We start from the raw sequence: 23,662 nt of genomic DNA on the forward strand, positions 1-23,662 counted from the left end.
TCTATTAATACTGAGACATTATTTCCTTATTCACCTTGTTGACATTGGTACTGATGGTGCAAAAAGGAAAACTGACACAGTCACGTTAGCATGAATCAAGGCAGTGGCATCAAACTGTACTAGTCACTGTATTCTTTACCACCATGTGTTAACACTGTGTGTTTTAAAAAAAGGCATTTCACTGAAATCCTTGACAAAGCAGCAAAAATTATAAATGTGTTAATCCTTAATCCTTGAGTAAACATGTTTTAATCTTAATATTCTGTGTGACAAAATGGAAAGCATGGCCGTGTACTGAAGTATGATTGTCTGGAGGTAAAACACTTGTGTGGTTGTTTGAGTAGCGAACTGAACAAGACAATTTTTTTCCCCATATCACATGCCACTTTTACTTGAAAAACGATTGACAGACATGCAATGACTATTTAGACTTGGCTATTTTCAGACATTTTCTTGAAAACGGACAAAGTAAATTTGTGACTTTAAGGAAGACAGTATTTGTTGTCAATGATACAGTTTGAGTGTTCAGTTTTTCAGTTATGGAAAATGTCTCTGCCATGATGAGTTTGACAGCCTCCTAGTAGTTGTAGATCCTTATGATGAGATGGAATGTAATATTAGTGAATATGACTTTTAAATATTGTTAAATGAAATGAGTTATCTTTTGGAAAACCTACATAATTCAGCAAACCATTATTTTCCAAGTATCAATGCAGGATATTACAAAGTTATTCATGAATAAAAAAAATCCATTCAAAGTGCAAGATGTACCAACTGACTTTCCATGCTACAAAAAAAGTTACTAATATAATTTCAGATCAGCACTGCAACTTAACTTTATAAAAAACTACTTTCAATTTTTGATGTGGTAGCAAAGCATATTAGAAGGCTATTCTGATGCACCTTTTCCAACCACATGTCTGTGAATCTAGATTTTCTATATAATCTTCAACCAAAATGGCAAGTGGCTTGGAGAACCAAATGTGAGAATCGGAATTCCTCTCATTAAATCCTGTCACTTTAAGATATGCAAAAAATAGAAAAATGTAACACTTTTTGTCACCTATTTTAATTTTGGAAAACAGATTTTTTCATAAATACATTAATATATAGTGTTTATTTTTGTCATTAAATACATACTTAAAATTTTCTAACTTCTGACATGGTAAATGTCAATATATATAACTTAAATAAACCACTTTTGGATTCTCACTACAAAGGGGTTCTAAGACCAAATAATTTTGAGAACAGCCAGTCTAACATTTCCATATTAAAGTACTCGATTTTTTTTTTACAACAACATATAGAATTGTCATGGGTGATAATGGAGGTTATTCAGTCAGCAAAGAAATTAAGCTGATTTAATAGGAATGTACAAAGTCAGGTAATCTTCTGTAGAAAGTAGTGCCATAGTCTGACTACATGAAATCTCTTCAGAACAATGTCATCATCCAAGGTAGAGCATGAGCCTTTCAATAGGGCATCTCCCCTTTTCATTCCAAAGCCAGAGCACATCCAAGAAACAAGATTGGCATCTGAAGTATACCATGGGCTTGATGTTTCAGTGAACATCCCAGGTTTTGAGTCAGCCTCTTACAGAACCCAAACTACACAATCTGTTCCTTTAAAATTTCAAAGAAGTACACTTTCTTTGGTGAGAAACAGACATTTCCCTCTAAACATCAGAGCAGATCACTCCCATTTCTAATTGAGAGCTTGCTGTCTGCAGAACTGAAGGAATCAAAGACTTTGTAAAAATGAACTTACTCTCCCCTGAGCACAGATCAGAGTAGCCCCTGGGCATTTTTTCATTGACAGGGGTCTAACCTACTCTCAATACTGGTAGTCAAAGTAAAGGAAAGTGTGAAATAATAACTGAATGATCATCACTTCAGTAGTTCATAGTTTGTCCCTTGGTGAAGTTTTTACATTTCTTTCTTTATATTTTAATGTTGTAGGTAAATTAACTATTTTGTATGCTTTCATTGTAGATTTAAGAGTGTGTCATACCAGAGCCCTTTCAAATAATAATTATATTTTAGTGTCATAGCTGAGAGTGTTACTCGGACTCAAACATGAGCTCTGTCACTTTCTGTGGACAATTTACTTAACTTTTCTTTGCCTCAATCCCCTCACTTGTGAAATAGGGATAAAAATGGTTTGTACATATAGGGGCTTTTTGAAAAATAAAGCTCGTGTGTGCTTACAGTGGTGACTGGAACATAATAAGGAACTAGTCAAATTATTTAGTAGAGTAACTGCTAGAGTGGTAGCACTTACAATGATTCTTTGTGTTCTTAGTAATTGCGTTTTAAAAAAAAACAAAGTGGAAAATGGCTGCAATGGTTTTTTTTTTTAATTTTGTCATACAGGTTTAATCTTCAGGATGATGTCATAATTTATTTTACTCTTACATAAGTTTTACTGACCTCCCTACTAATATATTTTTAAAGAGTAATCCCTATTCAGTGTCTCCACTTTTTCCTGCACTTAACTCTAGTTCATTGGTTAAATTCTTTTTGACCAGATTCTGCTCATAAGGTTGTACGGCGACTGCTCTCACCAAGTTCATAATGACCACCTGTTGCTAAATTGAGAAACTTTGCCTCACAGCCGGTTGGCTTCCCTCTGCCCATTGAGCATCTCTTCCTCCTTTGGTTCTCCTGTTTCTCTGGTCCACATTCTCGTGTTGTATGAATTCTGTCTCCACTCACCCACCCAGTCCTTAATGATGTTTTCTGGAGCCCCAAATAGGAGGTCATCTTTTATTCTTGTTTTACACACTCTACCTTTTTTTTTCCATTTGGAAAATATTGTTTCATTGAGTTACATAGATCTTCCAAATTTTGACACATTCAATTATACAATATCAAAAAGTGACATTCATTAGTATCACCACTTCTTATCAGAACAGTTCTTACATATCAGGAAATTATCAAACTTCTGGTGGCATATACACATTTTTCTTTTTTTTCTTTTTTTTCCTACTGAAGGGCTTTTTTTTTAACACCTTTATTGTACTATGGTTGCTGTATAGTAAACTACATATATGTTAGATATATAATTTGATGAATTTTGATAGATGTATACACTCTACCTGAATGATGTCATCCTTCCTTTTATTTTGAACTATTAAGTATTTATTCCCCAATCTACATTTCTGTCCCAACTTCCACTTATATTTTTCACTGACTGCTAGTCTCATTTGAGTATCATCCCTTCACCTGATCCATTCAACATGTGCAAAATCTCAGTCATTATCTCCCTCCCTCAGCCTTGTTTTATACCCTAGTCTTGTGGAATTGTCATGTGCTGAGCCTTCCAAACTTAGTACATCTTTGATCTAAAACTCTCCAAACGCTCTCAGGTTTCATGGGTCATCAGTTCTTATAGACTGAATTCTTATACTTTATGACTATAGCTCAAATCAGTCTCCCTCACTTTTTCCATTGGCCCTGCTTAACTTAACCATCATCAGATTTTAATTAAAGAATTGTACAACCTTTCTAACTAGTATGTTCCCAGTACCACATTCTTGCCATTCAAGTTCAAAATCCACACGCTTCCTTCGGGGTATATTCCTTGGTGGTCTGATCAGACAACTTCAGTCTTTTATCAGTCTCAGTAGGCTTCCCATTACACACAGGACTATTCAAACCTGTGAAAACTTGTTTGACCATCTGAGCCCTAGCTTACCTGTCCAGCTTCATCACTTACTTTTCCCTCAATTCATATAGAAACCTATCTTTTTTATTTGTTTTTAAACAATTAATTTAGATATATGGAGTTGACCTGAAATAAAATGTACATAAAGTATACTATCTGATACATTTTGACATATATATGCAGCCTTGGAACCATGACCACAATCAACATAAGGAAACTACCCATCATCTCCAAAAGGTTCTTTGTGCTCCTTTGTTCTCCTACCCTGTAATCTCACCAAGCCCCACCCCTGGATAACAACAGTTATCCTTTGTGTTCCCATTTCTAGAATTTTAATACAAATGGAATCATGGTATTACTCCTGCTTTTGTCTGGGTTCTTTCACTCAACATAGTGATTTTGGGACCCATTCTATATTGTTATACATATTAAGAGTTCAGTCTTTTTCTCTGCTGAATAGTATTCCATTTCATGGATATACCACTTTGTCTATCCATTCACCTGTTGATGAACATTTGGGTTGTTTCCAGTTTGGAGATTTAAAAAATAAGCTTTTATGAATATTTCTATACTATTATTTTATGGATCTATGCTTTCTTTTCTCTTAAGTAAATACCTAGTGATGGTAGACTGGGCTATATGGTAGTTATGCTTTACTTTTTATGAAATACTTTCCCACCAGCAGTGTATGAGAGTTGTAGGTAATCTGATCCCTTGTCAGCACTTGAAATGTTCAGTCTTCTTAGTTTTTAGCCATTTAAACAGGTGTATAGTGGTATCTTATTTTAATTTCATTTGCATTTCCCTAATGACTAATGATACTGAATATCTTTTATGTGTTACTTGCTATATTCCTTATTTGGTGAATTGTCTATACAAATATTTTGTCCATTTTTAATTGGAAATTTTACTCTGAGACTAAGCATTCTTCTTGTATTCTACATACCAGTCTTCTGTGAAATATGCATTTGTAAATATTATGAGACTTTTCATTCTCTGAATAATGTTTATGAAGAATAAATATTTAACTTTATGAGGTATAATTTATCAATTTTTTTTCTTATATAGACTGTTCTTTTGTTGACTATTTAAGAAATCTTTGCCTAACTGAGAATTACAAAGGTTTTACCCTATGCTTTTTTCTAGAAGTCTTTTGGTTCTGAGATTTACATAGATACGTTCATCCTTTTTCATATCATTAAGATAGGAGAAACCTAGGATGAGGTAAGGCAAGGAGGAGTTAGTGAATGAGTTGTTTTCTATGTAAATTAAAGTTTCATTGGTAACAACCATACTTAAAACAGCCATTCCTGATAATTTGTGTAGTGGGCAGAGTAATAGTCCCACAAAGACTGTCCATATTCTAATCTCCAGAACCTGTCAATGTGTTACCTTACATGCCAAGGGGGATTTGCAGATATGATGAAGATTCTAGAACTTGAGATGGGAAAATTATCCTTGTGGGCCCAGTCTAATCACATGAGTCCTTAAGAGTAGAGAACCTTTCCTAGCAAAGATCAGAGAAAGATACAGTCACAGAAAAAGGATTAGACAGATGTGACCTTGGTGCCTTTGAAGATGGAAGAAGGGCTTTAAGTCAGTGAAAGCAGGTGGCTTCTAGAAGTTGGAAGAGGCAAGGAAAGGGAATTCTCCCCTAGATTCCAAAATGGAATGCAGCCCTGTGGAGAGCTTGACGATAGTCTGAGGGGTCTTTGTTGGTCTTATGACCTATAGGTCTACGAGATAATAAATTCCTATTTTTAAGCCACTACATTTGTAGTAATTTGCTACAGCAGAAATAGAAAACTAATACAATTTTCATATTCTCCTTTTTAATCTGTTCTTTCCATTAAACAAAGAAAAAAAACCTTTTTTTTAACATTTTTCATTGATTTATAATCATTTTACAATGTTGTGTCAAATTCCAGTGTAGAGCACAATTTTTCAGTTATACATGAACATATATATGTTCATTGTCACATTTTTTTGTCTGTGAGCTACCATAAGATCTTGTGTATATTTCCCTGTGCTATACAGTATAATCTTGTTTATCTATTCTACAATTTTGAAATCCTGTCTGTCCCTTCCCACCCTCTGCCCCCTTGGCAACCATAAGTTTGTATTCTATGTCTATGAGTCTATTTCTGTTTAGTATTTATGCTTTGTTTGTTTTTGTTTTTGTTTTTGTTTTTTAGTTTCCACATATAAGTGATCTCATATGGTATTTTTCTTTCTCTTTTTGGCTTACTTCACTTAGAATGACATTCTCCAGGAGCATCCATGTTGCTGCAAATGGCATTATGTTGTTGGTTTTTATGGCTGAGTAGTAGTCCACTGTATAAATATACCACCACTTCTTTATCCAGTCATCCGTTGATGGACATTTAGGCTGTTTCCATGTCTTGGCTATTGTAAATATTGCTGCTATGAACATTGGGGTGCAGGTGTCATCCTGAAGTACGGTTCCTTCTGGATACAAGCCCAGGAGTGGGATTCCTAGGTCATATGGTAAGTCTATTCCTAGTCTTTTGAGGAATCTCCATACTGTTTTCCATAGTGGCTGCACCAAACTGCATTCCCACCAGCAGTGTAGGAGGGTTCCCCTTTCTCCACAGCCTCTCCAGCATTTGTCATTTGTGGATTTTGAATGACGGCCATTCTGACTGGTGTGAGGTAATATCTCATTGTAGTTTTGATTTGCATTTCTCTGATAATTAGTGATATTGAGCATTTTTTTATGTGCTTATTGATCATTTGTATGTCTTCCTTGGAGAATTGCTTGTTAAGGTCTTCTACCCATTTTCGGATTGGGTTGTTTATTTTTTTCTTATTGAGTCATATGAACTGCTTATATATTCTGGAGATCAAGCCTTTGTCGGTTTCATTTGCAAAATTTTTCTCCCATTCCATAGGTTGTCTTCTTGTTTTACTTATGGCTTCCTTTGCTGTGCAGAAGCTTGTAAGTTTCATTAGGTCCCATTTGTTTATTGCTTTTATTTCTTCTAGGAGAAAATTTTTGAAATGTATGTCAGATAATGTTTTGCCTATGTTTTCCTCTAGGAGGTTTATTGTATCTTGTCTTATGTTTAAGTCTTTGATCCATTTTGAGTTTATTTTTGTGTATGGTGTAAGGGAGTGTTCTAACTTCATTGTTTTACAGGCTGCTGTGCAGTTTTCCCAACACCATTTGCTGAAGAGACTGTCTTTATTCCATTGTATATTCTTGCCTCCTTTGTCGAAGATTAGTTGACCGAAAGTTTGTGGGTTCATTTCTGGGCTCTCTATTCTGTTCCATTGGTCTATATGTCTGTTTTTGTACCAATACCATGCTGTCTTGATGACTGTAGCTCTACAGTATTGTCTGAAGTCTGGGAGAGTTATTCCTCCAGCCTCTTTCTTTCTCTTCAGTAATGCTTTGGCAATTCTAGGTCTTTGATGGTTCCATATAAATTGTATTATGATTTGTTCTAGTTCTGTGAAATATGTCCTGGGTAATTTGATAGGGATTGCATTAAATCTGTAGATTGTCTTGGGCAGTGTGACCATTTTAACAATATTTATTCTTCCAATACAAGAGCATGGGATATCTTTCCATTTCTTAAAGTCTTCTTTAATTTCCTTCATCAATGGTTTATAGTTTTCTGTATATAATTCTTTCACTTCTTTGGTTAGGTTTATTCCTAGGTACTTTATTACTTTGGGTTCTATTTTAAAGGGGATTGTTTCTTTACTTTCTTTTTCTGTTGATTCATTATTAGCATAAAGAAATGCAACTGATTTTTGAACATTAATCTTATAACCTGCTACCTTGCTGAATTCTTCAATCAGCTCTAGTAATTTTTGTGTGAACTTTTTAGGGTTTTCTATATATAGTAACATGTCGTCGGCATATAGTGACACTTTTACCTCTTCTTTTCCAATTTGGATCCCTTTTTTAAAAAACCCTTTTTTTACTTAGAATACTTTTCCCTTTTTTTCAACAAATAATAGAGAACTATAAAATAAACATTCATTGTATGAAAATTAGAGTGCAAGGATAAAATTTAATTACTAAAATAGACCTATGGATATCCTACTGTTAGAGATAATATCTATCTAGAAATACATATAAAACAAAAATGGCAATGTGCAAAGTCTACAGTATTGTAACATATGCTTTTCATTCAATTATGTGTTGTGATCATCTTTCTATACCAATGTTTCTACAGGTTTCCTTAACAAGGCTTCTAATGTTGGACATTGACATTATTTACAATCTTCTGCTATTATAAAAATATATGAACTTAGTGCCTTTAATATTTAGAAGTTTCTTGTTTCTCTCCCTTCCTTCCCATTGTTTGTTACCTGATTAAAATATGCATATCAAAAATCCTCTAGAAAATTTTAAAAAGTATAAATAAGAAAATAAGTTACCCTTGGCTTTTGTTACCATTTTGATGTCAAAATCTTAGGGTTTTGTTTTTGTTTTCGTTTTTGTTTTTTGTTTTGTTTTTGATTTTAGAGCATATATTTGAATTAAACAGTTTTAGTACCATTTAACAAACTATGATCAAATTTTTATGTCATTATTTTGTAAGGCTACATTTTATTTAACAGTATAAACATCCCATTATTTGTTTAACATACCTCCTTCAAATTTTTCATTATTTTTGATACTTAAAGTATTTCTGAAATCTATAGTCTTATGTAGATTTTTTACACTTTATTTGATTATTTTCTTAAGATAACATTTTTAGAAGTACATTTCCTTTTCCAATGAAATGTGTACTTTGAAGGACTTGGATTCATATTACCAGATTATGTTCAAGGAAATTTTAATTTGGATCATGGATAGCAAAGTGTGAAAGGCATATGCTGTCTGCCTGCTCAAATACCATTTCTTCCACTTTCTTTCCCTATAGAATACACATTATATTTGGGTGTTGGCAGTTCAGGGAAAAAGATGTTTACTCTTTCATGAGGGTTAATTCTGACTGGTATAAGCCCACCATGGTTACATGGTTAGTCCACTTCCCTTTGTCAGTGGATGTTTTAGAGATGAGACTGTAAGCTAGTTTTGGCCAAAATCTTTTTTACAAAAAGGTTTATTTGCTTTTAAAAAGAGGTAGAGTGAACTCCTTTCCATCTCCAAACTATATTACATTTATCAACATTTCTGATAGTTTTTTATAAGGTTTTAAGTTTTAATTCCTCATTCACTTAAATTTTCATATTGAGTCCTGGCTTCTTAAATCCCATCAACATGAACTCACACAGCCTGACTTATGCTTGAGAGGATCTTATTGGATCGTTTCATAGTTCATTAAAAGAACTGCATTTTAAATGGTTCAGCTGAGAATAAAAATCACCATGAGGTGCTGCAAAGCTGTTCTCTAAGTTTAGTATAACTACCCAGGCCTCTGGTTAGCCATAAAATCATTAGCTGTGACTGGGTCATTAGTAATGGTAACTTCTCCTTTGGTACGTACATCAGTTCAAAGATGTTCTGTTTATTTTACCCTATGCATCTCAGAGAAGGGTCAGTATTTATGAGCTCGTCTCTTGAGAAAGTACCATTCCAGGTGTGCTATTGTTAATCATTCCCCTAAGTACACTGGGTGTTCTCTGATTTGTAGTGACCAGGACTATGGATGGATGTGATCACTGAATTTCTCTCCTGGAATAAACCTCTGTCTCTCTTACTTTCTCTTTCCCTGTCATCTACCCCCAACCTGTGATCTTGTTGCAGAAAAAATGTGTTACAGCTCAGTTGTGACAGCAACCTGGATCCGGGCGAGAGACCAAGCAGCACTCAGAGAGTTGGAGAACTCGGGTTTATTATGCCAGCAGGCCCAGAGGAGTTAACACTCCAAGCTCTGGATCCCTCTCTGTAGGTTTACACAGGCCTTTATAGGCTGACAGTTTTACACTTTGCAACATCATATGATAAAGTGTAACAAAAGCTAATCAACTAAGAGCAAGCTTTTTAGAAATAGACCAATCAGGAGTGAAGGAAATAACCAATCAGAAGTGAGCTCAGGGAACCAGTAGAATTTTAGGGGTAAGTAAGCCATTTCAGACGCAAAAAGTGAGATAGAGCCTCTGGGCCAGGGAACTGGATGGTGCCAGCATGAGAGTAGTGGCCCTGCTTGGGAGTCCTGTCAGTCTTTTTTATGGGGCTTCCCGCCTCAATCTCACCACTCCTTGGTGTGCAATCTATACTGCTGTTTCCCTAGTCAAAATTTTGTCTTTTTTTTTTGTATATATATTTAACTCTGATCTATAGATTCAGTGATCAATTTATAAAGCAAGTTGCAAATTTAAAAACATTACTTAGAGGGGAGGGTATAGCTCAAGTGGTAAAGTGTATGCTTAGCATGTGTGAGGTGGTACTGAGTTCAGTCCCCAGTACTTCCTCTAAGAATAAATAAGTAAACTGAATTACCTCTCCCCACCAAAAACAAAAACAAAAGCAAAACAAACAAAGAAAACCATAAAGACTATTTAGAGCTTTCCCAATTTTTAAAATTTAAAATTTTATTTGAAATTTTATATCTTAAAATTTCAAGGCAACAGTTTTGAGGTTACTACTATTTAATAAATGGAGTAAAAAGTGCCAATATCAGACCTCTCTTAGCAAAATTTACATGTGCAAAAGAAACCAAATATTCTCTTGTAATTATTAATGAAAGGCCAAGGAATCAGGGACAATTTTTTTTTGAAAAACTGGCAAAATTAAAACTCTTGAGGAAATTTGTTACAGCTTCAAGAAATTGTACTGTCAAGAACTAGTTATCATAAACATAATTGTATTGCTGGATTTTTAAAATGTATTTATATGCAATGTTTGATGTACCTTGATTCACCTGGCAGTTTGGTACATGCTTTCCCTGAAAGCAGTGATCAGGTTTTGCTCAAAAGAGACTGAACTACTGTATGAATTCATGCCACAGTCCACAGTACTAATCAGTTTTGAAGAAGCTGAAACTATATTTTTAAGTTGATTTTGAAATAAAATTTCTTTGCTCAACTTTCTTTCCTCAAATAATATCACTTTATCTGATGTTACTAATAGATCACTTTCTCTGAGACTGTTTCCCTGGACCACAGGCCTCTTCTATATACATAAATTAGTCACCTCTGCTCAACCCCTGACCAACAGCCACGACTATCACTCAGCTATGGAGATAACTTTTTGGCCATCTATTTTGTTCCAGGTGTAATTTAAGATTCTTTACATACCTTTTCTTTTATAGTCCCTACAGCATCTATGTGAGGTTAGTTTTTTTATTATTTCTTTTTTACAAATTAAATAACCAAAGACCAGAGATTTTAATTTATTTGCCTGTTTAAGGTGCACATTGGAGCCAGTATTTGAAGCCAGGTCTGTACTGCTGCAAATGCCCAGTGCTTGTATCAGAGTTAGATGACTTACTGCTAGCCTGTCAGCATGCCTGTGGCAACATCACACCTACCCACTCTGATACAGTTTCTCATCATTAAATGTAACCAGTTAGTGGCATGAGATTTGTCTTAACATTCCTACTTTAATGTTCTAACATTTCCACCTCTTAAAATACAATATTAAAGTGAGACTTCCTTGATTTTTCAGAGTATAATTCCTGCCTCCTTTATTATGGAGGTGAAAAGAAAGCATGCTGAAGGAAATTTTTTTATCATTTGAATCATGAAAATCTGTGAATTTTTTTGTTTTCTTTTATGAGTCTTTCATCTTGCAGTTCAATTTAAATTGTCAAGTTTGAAAACATAGATTCGTTTGTTTTTTTTTAATAAATCCTTATGAGTCTGTTTTCTAGAGTAGTGAAATCTCGGTCACTCCATACTTAACGTCATTTCGTAGGGGAAAAAGCGGGTATCTTAGTAAAAACTTAGTATCATGGATCATCTTCTAGAAAAGATAAAGACTGGATCAATTTCAATAGAAGGGTGTCTATTTGGAGGAAACTGTAATCTAATATTAGAGATATATCTAGAAACTCATTCTGATGAAAAACAGTGTTCAATGGAAGCTATTAAAATATTAGTGGCTGTTTTTATTAGTAAATTTGAATAGCCTAGGTGCTGTAGAAGACAGGCAGCTTATTGCTTATTCATTCATTCTCTTTAATACTGTTGTTCACTTCAGTTTGAGATAATATCAGCACTTTGAGTGCTCTCTCTGTTCCCCTTCCTAACATTCAAACAGAGAAGGCAGCAGGAAGCAGAGATGACTTTCCCGGAGATCCTGTGAAGCATACGTCTGGACCTAGGCTGTCTGTACTTACTCTTCGTGCTTTTAAAGGCCAGCATGAAAATGGGTCATTCTCTCCTGGTGAAGGAGCAATCTTGTTCCTGCCAAAATGAATGGATATTATATCATTGCTCATTGTCTTTTGCACATTAATATTAGAATAGGGTTTTGAAACTTTTATTGGATCTATTCTCTTACATCATTTCTCTGTGTGTAAGTTCTCCAGAATTGGAGATCAGGGTCAACACTTCCCGATGTTCTAAATTTTTGTATTTGTATCTTTAAAATAGGCTAAAAGACTGCTCACATTTATTACACCTGCTGCAGCATCATGGGCTCTGCTGCCCATACATACATGAACTAGAATGCAGAGAGTGAATTGTAGAAAACACACCTGCTGAACGTGGGTGTCTCCCACTGCTGCACTGCATAGTGAAAACAAGTCCTCTCAAGCCAGAGAATTTTTTTTAAAAATGAGGAAGAGGAAAAATTAAACATTTCACAAATTAATGCAAGAAGTTATATAAAATAACATATGATTTTGAAACTGAAGAGCTACAAGATGTAAAGCCACAAAGTTGGGCTAGGCATTATCGTGGAAAAGAACAAGTGTGGTTTCTAGAGTTTAGGAGCAACCTCTGTTAGTTGAGTACCAGGTGGGATAAGAAAAGGAAAAAAATTGACACAGAAAAGCCACCTAAAATTAATGTTAGGGACACAATAGAACTATAGTATCCTTAAGAACTGTTAGGAAGCAAAATGTTTCAAGTTAAAAAAATAAAAATAAATGGGATTATGTGGTACAATTAGTGTTTTAAAATGGGATACTGAAGGTTTGTTAATGAGAGAAATTATGTCCTGCACTCAGACGGTGTCCAGATTATCTTTAGTATAAAAAGAGAGTTTCCAGTTTTCTGATTAATTTTTTTGGCATGATGTATCATTTATGTTAGTCAGTAGGTTATAGTCCCCTGACTCAGGAAGTAATAAACACTTACTCTATATATTGAATCAAGCCTTTCAGGTTAGCCCTCAAAAAGTTTGCTAGATACAATAGCACACACATCTAGATCATTTATATTTTAACATTACTGAGTAGCTTTTTATAAAATAATGCTTTGAAATATACAGTAAAATGGGCGGTATGCCAACACACTGGGAAAAGTGTGAATTGAAAGAGTAGTTAGGAAAAGTTAAGCCAGAGAGGTGAGACAGGAAAGCAAGCAAGCATAGTATCATTTAGCATACGTTTGTGTATCTGCATATGCATATATATAATACATGTTACATGACATACACATTATATAATACACTTACATATGTGCTATATATTACATACATACATTATACATACATGACATAATACATACATTATGTGCTATATATACATACACACACACACACATTTTAACTAAAAAATTATGTAGCTACACACTCTAGCTCAGTGACCTGAAGAATCACAGTTTTTGCCATCTACTGAGTGCAAGTCCCTGTACAGAGCATGCTGACAAGCACCAGAAGTGAGACATATCACTTCTGAACACATACAAATAAACCCAAGGCGAAAGTCTCAAGTGAGGGCCCTTGGAACATCCTGAAAAGACATCTTTCCCTGAGGCTGCTCAATATTGTGCATTGCATACCAGTGTTTCTCAGTGGGACACTCAGATCATCATCAGAATTACCTGAAGTGTTTCTTAAAATGCAGAATTCTGGGGAGCAGACCCTCAGAATCTTCACAGGTAGGGACTGGTAGTCCGTATTTTCATAGAGTTGCCAAGATCACTACACACTCTCAGGTTTAGAACCACAGTCTCCATCAGGCCACCTGAGCGTCGACAATGATGTCTCATGGCAGGGGTGAGAGGGAGTCATGTGTGTCAGGGCGCTGTCCTACCCACGTGTCTCCCCTGATTCTCAAAACTGATGGTGTAGCTCCATTGGGGAAGAAATACCACACCATTTCACAGTGCATACGCAGGGCACCCGACTGACAGACACAATCAGTGACAGGAGAGGGGACAAAACTCAGGTTCCTGATCCCTTGTTTCACTTACTGTGGGACAAATGATCAATTCAAGGCTGATAAATCAGTGAATGAGCAAATAACATCACTCTCACTCCCACAAGTGCCTGGAAGGGTGACCCTGGGCACACTGAGTACCGTAACAGCCCATCTGCTTTAATCACCATCCCTTCCAGGTTTATATAAAGGTTACTTCCACCCAGGCAGTGACTCTTGAAGGGTAAGAATCATGTCCGAACATTCTCTTAAATCCAGAACAGAACCAGACAACAATTAGGCTCTGGAGTCTGTGTTTAGTGAGTGTGGAGTCTAAGTGATTCCAGCTCTTACACCTCTGCCTTCCCATCCCACCCCTCACAACACGGCCATTATGACCAAGTTCTCCTGGGGCTGGGGCCACGGAACCCATTTACAGGACTGGAAGAACCTGATCATATGAACTAATTTCCAAATTATTATCAAGAGTCACCTGTATTTCAGGGATCAGTAATCCCAGAAGCTTTGCAGTTCAGGCAGCTGAGGGACTTTTATATCAGCTCTGTCTTCTACTGTGACTGCCTGGGTGACATCAGACAAGGAATTGTGCTCAAAAGCCTGAGTTTCTCCTTTCAGGGATAAGCCTGATTAACAAATCTTGTTGCCCACTCAACAAATGTGATGTGAATATCAATGACTTACACAGGAGTGCAACAGTCACTAGGTCGTGGGTTTAGAAACAGAGAAAAATCATTTGAGAAAGGCTGACAGAATGTGGCTCTAATGCAAATTTAAGTAGTCTTACCATTCAGTAAATCATCTTCTTCTCTTACTTGTCACTTCACCCAAGTTTAAAAGATCTTTGAGAACAGGGATGAGTGTGCCACCAATCTGTGACCCAATAACCTAAAATGTCACCTAGGAAAAAGAAAGGAGTAACACACTTAGAAAAAGCATGGTGAGGGTGGCGGGACCATCCCCCAACTCCAGGCTAAGAAGCTCTGAGTAATAGCTTTTCTGCCTGCCTGGAGCATCAGCTGATGTGAAAACCGACCCAGAAACCACACTGTACAGCAGCTCTTCCGTAACACAGGCTACACTTTCTCAAGATTAAGAACTGGCTCCATTGATCCCTTTACTGAAGAATAGAGACAAAGGAAACCAAGAGAGTTCTTCCCCTCCCCAGGGGAGAGCCCAGACCTTGGGCTGACTGCATTGCGCCCGCCTCCCAGGAGCAGCTTAAACTGGAGACGGGCGTCCTGAAAACCTGGGGCAGCAAAGGTGGCCCCTGTGCCAGGAGGCAGGGGGGATGGGAACAAACTGACCGGCTGGCCAGGGGCAGCCCCATGCTCTGCAGCTTCTGCCCCTGCCTGGGCCCGCTCAGTGCATCGTGCCCTGATTCCCGTGGTTAGGCCTTCAGGGAACCTATGTCTTTCGACCTGGGGCAGCAGAGGGCGCCCCCAGGCCAAGCAGCAGGGAAGATGGGAGCTAATCCACCGGCTTCCCCGCGGCAGGCTCCATACTCTTGTCACTGCCCCCACGATGACCTGAAGAAGGGCGACCAGCGAACGAGGCGTAGCAGAGGACGCCCCCAGGGCAGGCCTCCAGAGAGATGGGAGCAAGTCCACCAACTCCCCGGGGGCAGCTCCCCTCTGCCTGCAGAAGCCAAGCCCCCCACCCCCTGACCTCACTGCGCCTGCCTCCTGGGAGCAGGCTGAGTAGGACAGGTGTGTCCCGCTACCAGGGGCCGCAGAGATCGCCCACGGGACAGGCCGCGTCGGAGAGGGGAGCAAATTGACCAACTCGACCCAGGCAGCACCCACTCCGTCGCCCCGCCGCCCCCCGACCGCATCTCGCCCACCTCCGGTGGTTGGACTGACAGGGAACCTGTGTCTTGCGATCTGGGGCAGCAGAGGCCGCCCCCAGGCCAGGCTGCCAGGGATATGCGAGCTAATCCACCAGCTCGCCAGGGGCAGCCCCCCCCCCCCCTCTTCGCCCCCTGACCGCAGCGCGCCCGCCTCCCAGGAGCAAACTGACCCGCACTCAGGCCAGGTCAGGGGAGAGGAGACGAAATGGACCCGCGAGCCGGGGCAGACCCCCTCCACTTTCCGCCACCTCCGCCGCCGCCCCATGACCGCACCGTGCCCGCCTCCGGGGAGCAAGCTGACCTGGAGACAGGTACCCGGCTTCTTGGGCAGCAGAGGATGCCCCCAGGATTGGCCCCGGGGAAGAGGGGAGCAAATTGACCGGCTCCGCGCGGCTGGCCCTCTACCCCGGCCCTCTCCACCCCAGCACCCTAACGGCACCGCCCCTGGGCGCCCCTCCCGCAGCAAGCTGTGTGGAACAGGTGTGTCCGGCGACCTGAGGCAGCAGAGGCCACTCCCAGACCAGGCCTCCAGGGAGACAGAAGCCAATCCACCAGCTCCCCAAGGCAGCCCCCTCCCCCTGCAGCCGCTCCCGCTTCCGCCCCCTGACCTCACGGTGGCCTCCTCTGGGGAGCAGGCTGATCTGGATGGAGACCGGCATCTGGCAAACTTGGGGCAACAGGGACTGCCCCCAGGACAGACCGTGGGGGAGATGGGAGCAAATAGACCGGCTCTCCAGGAAAATCCGCTGCCGTCGCTGCGTCCCCGAGCCCGCCTCCCGGGGTCAGGCTGACAGGGACACGTGTATCCTGCCACATGGGGCAACAGAGGCCGCCCCCCAGGCCAAGCCGTAGGAGAAATGGGAGCAAATCGATCGGCTTCCAAGTGGCGGGCCCCCTAACCCCGTCACTCCCGCACCCTGAACTCCCGCACCCAGCAGGCAAAGTGGGACAGGTGTGTCCCAGGACCTGACACAGCAAAGACCGCCTGCAGGTCAGGCCTTGCAGAGATGAGAGCTAATCCACAAGCTCCCCCGGGGCAGCCCCCCTACGCACCGCGGCCACCACCTTACCAGCTCCCTGACTGCACCCCCCCCCCCCAGGAGCAAGCTCACCTGGATTTGGACGTCAGACGAATCTCGGCGGCAAAGGCCGCCCCGAGGCCAGGCCCTGGGGGAGAGAAGAAATGAAGCAGCTCGCAGGGGCAGCCGCCCTCTCCCTGCCGCCGCCGCCGCCGCCACCACCCCTTGGCCGCTCCGTGCCCGCCTCCCAGCAGCAAGCTGACCTGGAGACGGGCGTCCGGCTTCTTGGGCAGCAGAGGCCGCTCCCAGGCCACACCGCGGGGTGGAGCGGAGCAAACTGCCGGCTCCCGCGGAGCAGGCCCCTACTCCAGTCGGCCCCGCACCCTAACGGCACGGCCCCCGCTCCCCGCCTTAGCAAGCTGAGTGGGACAGGTGTGTCCAGCGACCTGGGGCAGCAGAGGCCGCCCCCAGGCCCGGCCGCGTGGGAGACGGGAGCTAACCCACCAGCTCGCCAGAGGCAGCCCTGCTGCCCCCTCTGCTGCTGCAGCCGCCCCTGACCTAACCGCGCCGCCTCCCAGGAGCAAGGTTACCTGGAGTCCCACGTCCAGCGAATCTCCGGCGGCCAAGGCTACCCCCAGGCCAGGCGGCGGGGAAGAGAAGAAATAGACCGGCATGCTGGGGCACCCCAACTCTCGCAGCCGCCGCCGCCCCACGCAAAAGCACCGCACCCGCCTCCCGGGGTCAGGCTGACTGCGAGGAAGTGCACCTGCTTTCTGATCCTGGCCACGTGCCTGAGCACCTCCCTACACCCCTGCACCCCTGCACTCCCTACACCCCTGCACTTCTGCACTCCCTGCACACTTGCACTCCTGCACCTCTGCACCCCTGCACTTCCTGTACCCCTGCACTGCCTGCACCCCTGCACTGCCTGCACCCTCCACAGCCCCTGCACCCCTGGCACCACTTACACCTTTGCACCGCCTACACCCCTGCACCCCTGCATGTCCCACACACCACCTCTTGGGCCTGTGGCAGAGCCTCTACCATTGCACCAGTGCACAGGGACTCACATTCCTGCCAGTACATGATGCATCAGTGGACGTCTGGGGTTGGCTGAGGGAAGGTACATGTTCCCTGCCACTAGGCAGGGCCACTAGGGTGATCTCTGTGAGGTCACCCAGGACGGGCTCAGAGATGCTGTGCTCCGGGAAGAGAGGAGTTGAAGCCGGTCTTGAGGGCAGAGCTGTGCTCACCAGGCCGTCCACGCTTCATGTTTTACACGGGGCTTGGAGAAGTGAAATGGATCCAGCCAAGTAAGACCGGCCTGCTGTGCGCCCACCTCAGTCCTGGACTCTGAGGCAGACCGACTTGCTCCCGCCCTCAGGGCACCTGAATGGTCCCTTGGAGGCATCCCATCAGTTCTCAGGAAGAAGTCTGGCAGCTTCAACCCCATGGCCCTCCCTCCTGCTGTGCTGGCCTCAGGAAGTTTCCTTATTTGGGGAAGAAGGCAGCCCCGCACCCCCCACCCCCACCTTGCTCTCACCCAGGCTGGTGCTATCCCTGCCCTTCAGGGGCTGGAAGACCAACCCTCTTCAGTTCTGTTCCTTCTAAGACGGAATTGCTTCCACTAAATTCTAGGCGAGGATGCGTCGTGGGATGCACTGGGTAAGGGAACCAAAATAAATAGCTGCTTCCGTGACGTTTTCTGTTTACCTGGGCTGCGTGCAGTTCGCTGCAGCCATTGGTGTGAGAGGCTAAAGCCGCCTGTGTGTCCTTGTTTTCATCTCCCCGCTGTCTTTGGGTTTCCCTAGACACTCCTTCAGTGCTGAGACGTTTACTTCTTTTAGCTTTATCCCCGTTATTACACAGGGGCCCTGCTGACATGGAGGTGAGGCGTTGATGGGGCGGGACAGAGGGGGGCATCTGTAGTCCTGTGTTTAGTTCTCATTGGGCCTGTGCCCTGAGCTGTGACCTCCACAAGTGCGTCTCTTTCCCCCCACCCCAATTTGGGTGACACAGAAGGTATTTCCCTTCCCCCAGGTTGGTTAGGCTCTGGTAAAATAATTTCTCATTGAAAACAAAACACAACCGCCCCCCACCAAATGGAACAGAGTGCTCTGGGTGTATTTCAGTTGAGCTGTTTTCTCCTTCCCTGGCAGGAAGCATGAGGGGTTTTTCTCTGATCTTCACTCTGAGAACATGGGGGTCCTGGAGGCAAAATGCATGAAAAACAACAGGGGGCCCTCTGACTGGCCCCCCTGGAGTTGTCATGCTCAGACTTCCCCACACTGAGCCTCCCGCTGGTCTCAGGGGCCTGTTAAATCTGCCTGCCCCGGCGGTTCTCACAGCAGCGGGCTCTGCCCTGGGAGCTGTGACTCTCCGAGGCTGCCCGGCTGCCTCTCTGGGTTGGGAGCAGCTTTTCCCCTCAGTTTTGTGGTGGATCTAAGAAGAGCCATGGGTTTGCAGCTCCCTCAGCTCTAGTGTTCTTTTTCAGAACAGGAGGAGCGACTTCTGAGCTCCTCATGAGCTGGATCAGAGGCTGGAAGCCTCCCCTCCTCTCCCTCTGTGCAATCAGTGGCTGTGGTTCTAGCCAAGTTTCTGTATGCACATCTGCAGAGTTGCTGGCAGGATTTTCAGGGTAGGGACAGAGAGCCTTTGGGTCTGCTTAGGGTCAGAGGTGTGGCCTGAGGTCAGGGCCTTGCCCGGGGCCTCCTAGGGGTGAGTGAAGCCACACACTTGTGCCTTTAAGTTCAGAGTCTTTCCCCCCACAGGCTTCCGTCCACCTTCACGGAGCCCACCTCAGGTGGGTCCTGCGATCCCCGCTAGGCCGAGGAGGCCTCGTCGCCCCCGCTCGTCAGTGAAGAAAATGAGATGGACAGAACCGACCACGGGGGCATGAAGAAAGTGTGCGGCAAGCTGTCTGATGTGGATCGGGAGGACTCGGGTCATGACACCATGAGCTACCGCGACTCCTTCAGTTGGGCCATGGTGTGGATGGTCAGGGGCACAGCTGAGGTCCCAACTCAGATGTCCAGACTCAGAGGACATTTCCCAGGAGGCGGTGGGATGGGGTGCTGTTACTAAGCCGTTTGGTTCTGGCAGGGGGTTTCTGAGCCCCACAGCACATCCCGGATGCGTCCTTTGGGCCCCCAAGCCCAGGCTAATGTTTCGGGGCCTGTCCCCTGGTGGACACCATCCATCCGTTCTGCTTTAGTTCCGTTCCACGCACACTGATGGATTGTGGTCATAGAAAAAGTCATGATGTGCAGTGTGTTTGAAACTCAGCGTAAGACCTGTGGTTTCTGCAACAAACACCGTGTAGTTTTACTTGACTCCAGGAGGCTGAGAGGTGTTTTTCCCTCCTACCTCAGAGTATCTGAATTGCTTTCTCCTGGTTAACTTAATGATAACAATGTCAGTGAAGTCCTAATTAGTGGGTGAAATGGACTGAAAATTGAATTTCCTGTGAGAAACCATATCGTGGGTGAATGGAATTCCTTACACACAAACCAGCCCTGTGACCTCCCGTGAAAGGTGGTACAACATCCGGCCATGGTGTTTGTGCTAGGGTCCTGGGGGGCACTTTGGTAGGTTGTGGGCAAAACACAGAGCTGATAGAATTTGGGAAGAAGTGCCTTTGGTCCTGTCCTCCAGCTTTTTCATTCTTTCAGTCTTTGAGGGCCCTGCCTGGTCAGTGTCTCTTGGTGACTGTTGATGAGATGGCGTGGCTTCAGGGCGCTGTGTGTCCTTGGAGCCTCATGTCCAATGAGCCAGATTCCTCCATCTCGGTGGGTTTCCATTCTTACTTTTTTGGGTCCTCTGATGTTTCCTCTGATTGTCAGGGAAGTGAAGAACACCCCAGCGAACGAGTACCAGTCCTCCTTTGCCACTCCCTCCTGCAGTGTTTTGCTTTTTCTTCTTTCTTTTTTCCTTTTTTCCTACCAGGTTTTTGGCATCTTTGTCTTGCAAAGAGGGTGATGTAGTGTCGGAGTTTGGTAGGTGCTCTGGCTGCCTGAGTAGGTCCTTAGATCTGAGTTTTCTTGTGTTTGTGGGAGAGGGTGAACTACGAGCGTCCTTCTACTCCGCCATCTTGCTTCTCTTCTCCCTGTTTTTACTCTTATTTACCTTGGTGCCTGACTTAATGATAATAGAAGACCTGTTTCCTGAGGTAAAATTGACTTGCCGTTTGTTAGGAGTTAGGGTCACTCGTGAACACATCCTCACCCTGTTTGTCCTGACTGATGCATGACTTAATGTCATTGAAAGAGGATTTTCCTGAGACAACTTGTGCCAGTGGTCTTCCTCAGAACCTCAGGGAGCAGGTCACAGGATGGGCTCCAGGTAGAATCACTTTACAAGGTCGATCTTGGTTCAAGGTAAGGTTACAGCACTCATCACCCCTGAGATCCTTAGGTAACTCACAACCCCTCTGAATTCTCATCCATAAAATGGGTTATTGAGAATGTGTAATTGGAACACTGCAGTTTGAATTTGATCATTTGGCACACTGTATTGCTCAGTGTGAGACCTCAATACCTTTGACCTGATGTTAATTGGTAATTTACAGGGGGTCCCTACTCCTGAGGGTTGAAAGGAATTCTGGTTGACAGTAGGAGGAGACCCAGTATCCTTGAGCCTGCTCACCCTGGATGGGATTCAGTCCCTCCAGGCCGGGGGATCCTGAGGCCAGCATAGTGCATGAAGCCTGGCTGTGGAGCCAGGAAGGCCTAGCAGTGGTTGGAAATGCAACACCACTGGGTCTGTGAGGAGTCGGGGTCAACTCCCCACAGGGCAGGCTCTGGAGTTTCCTCCCCAGGGGCAGCCCATTCTCCTGGAAGTCAGCCCCAACAGGGACAGACACAGAGGCTGGAACCAGCAGTCCCAAGAAAAATGGGAGGTACCAGTCTTTGCAAGTACAGTGACCCCTGGGGAGCTCAGCTCCAGGGAGGTGAGAGCCTTAGAGCGGGAGGGACTGTGAGGCCAGGATTCCTGCCTTTTCTGCCCCCTCCACTCTGGGCCCCTTCCCAGAGTCAGGCCACCCTGGCCCTTTGTCCCCCACCATGCACTGTTGTAGGCCCCTGCCTGAAGGCTCTAGAGAATAAGCCGTGGGCTGACCTGATAAACAACCTGTGAGAAATGTCATGTAGCCGGCTGGATCAGAGATGGCCTATTTAATGTATCCAGTGTGGACGGCTGGGTAGCCAATGACGGGTAAGATCCTCAGAGGAGGACAACCTAAGACAGGCACGGCCGGCTGGGTCAGAGATGGCCTGCTTAATGAAGTTTTGTGATGAACTTTAAAACAATCTGTCCTTGATCATGTAACATCCTGTGCTTACTGCAGGAGCCTGGGAACCTGGAGCCTGGGATCCTAAATAGCTTCAGATTATTAACATTGTTATAACCTAGGTGGTATGTGAGGCATTGTGCATGTCGTATATGAACCCTTTTACAAGAATCAATAGAGAGAGAACTGCTTGGCTTCACTCCGCACGGTGTTTGTGTGTACATGATAACGTGCCACCGACAACTGTGGGCTGGCTCCTTCCTTCCTTCTTGCCTTCTCTTGTCTCTGCTTCTCCCTACCTGGTCCCCCTCTGTCACTTCCTGTCACTCTCTAGGACTTGACCCCCGCCTGTCTTTCAGTCACTCAACGCACTGTCTCTCTCCCTGCCTGTCCCTTTCTCTGTCTCTCCCCCCAGGCCCTCAGGCCCTGCGCTCTGGTCCAGCCCTGTCCAGGGCCACAGGGCCCCACCCTTTTCAGCCCTCCCACCCTCACGGCCAAGTTGTGGCCCCAGCCCTGCTCACAGTGGAGGAGCCAGTTACAGAGGCTGCTCCTGCTGGTATTTACTGCTGCACCGCTGTTCCCCCCTCTTTCTGGGCAGCACAGTCACATCTTGACCTGTTGGTGGCTTGACTTGGACCCAGCCTGGGCTCCAGAGCTGCTGCAGGGCTGGCCACCTTCCCCACCTGGAAGGAGGGAGGGCCCTGTGGGCTTAAGGGGCTCCTGGGGGATTGGATTGAGGGACATGTAAGGAGCCAGATATTTTCACCCAACTCCTTTGTGAGTGGCAGAGTCCCAAGTCACTGACTGTCCCCTGCCCGTTTCTCACTAAGAGCTCCTGAGCTCCTGAGACTTAGGAGGGAGCTGCTGCCTTCAGTCCTCCTCTGAGAGTTTGCCTGGAATTGGGGCTTCTGGGGGCAGCTGGCAGGGCAGGGCTGGGGCACAAAGCCTGGATTAGTGCGGGCCCTCTCACTGGACTCCCGTGGCCACTCCAGGCACCTCATCCCTTCCTCACTGTCAGCAGTTGGCCACTTCATAGGGACAGATATGAGGGTCTCTCTGACCCTTGAGACTGGCAGGCCCCACGTGCTCAGTATTTCTTGATTGAGTGAACACAACCACCCCCCATATCTGGATACCAAATCTTCCCACCACCCCAGAAGGATTTCTCAGGCCCCCTCACAGCCAGTTCTGCCCCAAAGCACAACTTTGCTTCTGTCCCACCCGGGTAGTTTCTGCCTCCTTGGACCTGGGTGTACGTGAGTCACCCGAGTGCAGAGTGCAGGGTGTGACAATATAGAATTACACTGTATAGTTACATATATGGCAAAAATAATAGGGTTTATTTTTATGCGTGTATCGCATGTACCTGGAATGAATGTGTCACCTACAGGTTTACTATAGATAAGGACGGCCATATGGGTGTGGTGATGTGATTAGGATGGTTGGCTGTTTCGACCTTCTCCATCTTGTGGACGTTCTCTCTGCCTTTTGTATGAAGTGCTGAGTGAGGGGGAGTGAAGACCTCCCACTCTGCTTGTATGTTTGATTCCTCTTGGTTCTGTCATTCTTTACCTTACATCTTTTACAGCCA

General features: G+C 43.9%; 1 long non-coding RNA gene across 1 annotated transcript; it reads right to left on the bottom strand.

The window, feature by feature from the left end:
* Positions 1–11,743: 11,743 nt before the first annotated feature.
* On the bottom strand, positions 11,744–16,158 carry LOC140690182 (uncharacterized). The gene is made up of 3 exons (XR_012065358.1): positions 16,067–16,158; positions 14,704–14,816; positions 11,744–11,997 (listed from the first exon to the last, which is right to left on the bottom strand). It is a non-coding gene; the product is annotated as an uncharacterized lncRNA (long non-coding RNA).
* Between the last annotated feature and the right edge of the window lie 7,504 nt (positions 16,159–23,662).

This window comes from Vicugna pacos, chromosome 29 (assembly GCF_048564905.1).
Source record: "Vicugna pacos chromosome 29, VicPac4, whole genome shotgun sequence".
In the NCBI taxonomy this organism is placed as follows: Eukaryota; Metazoa; Chordata; class Mammalia; order Artiodactyla; family Camelidae; genus Vicugna; species Vicugna pacos.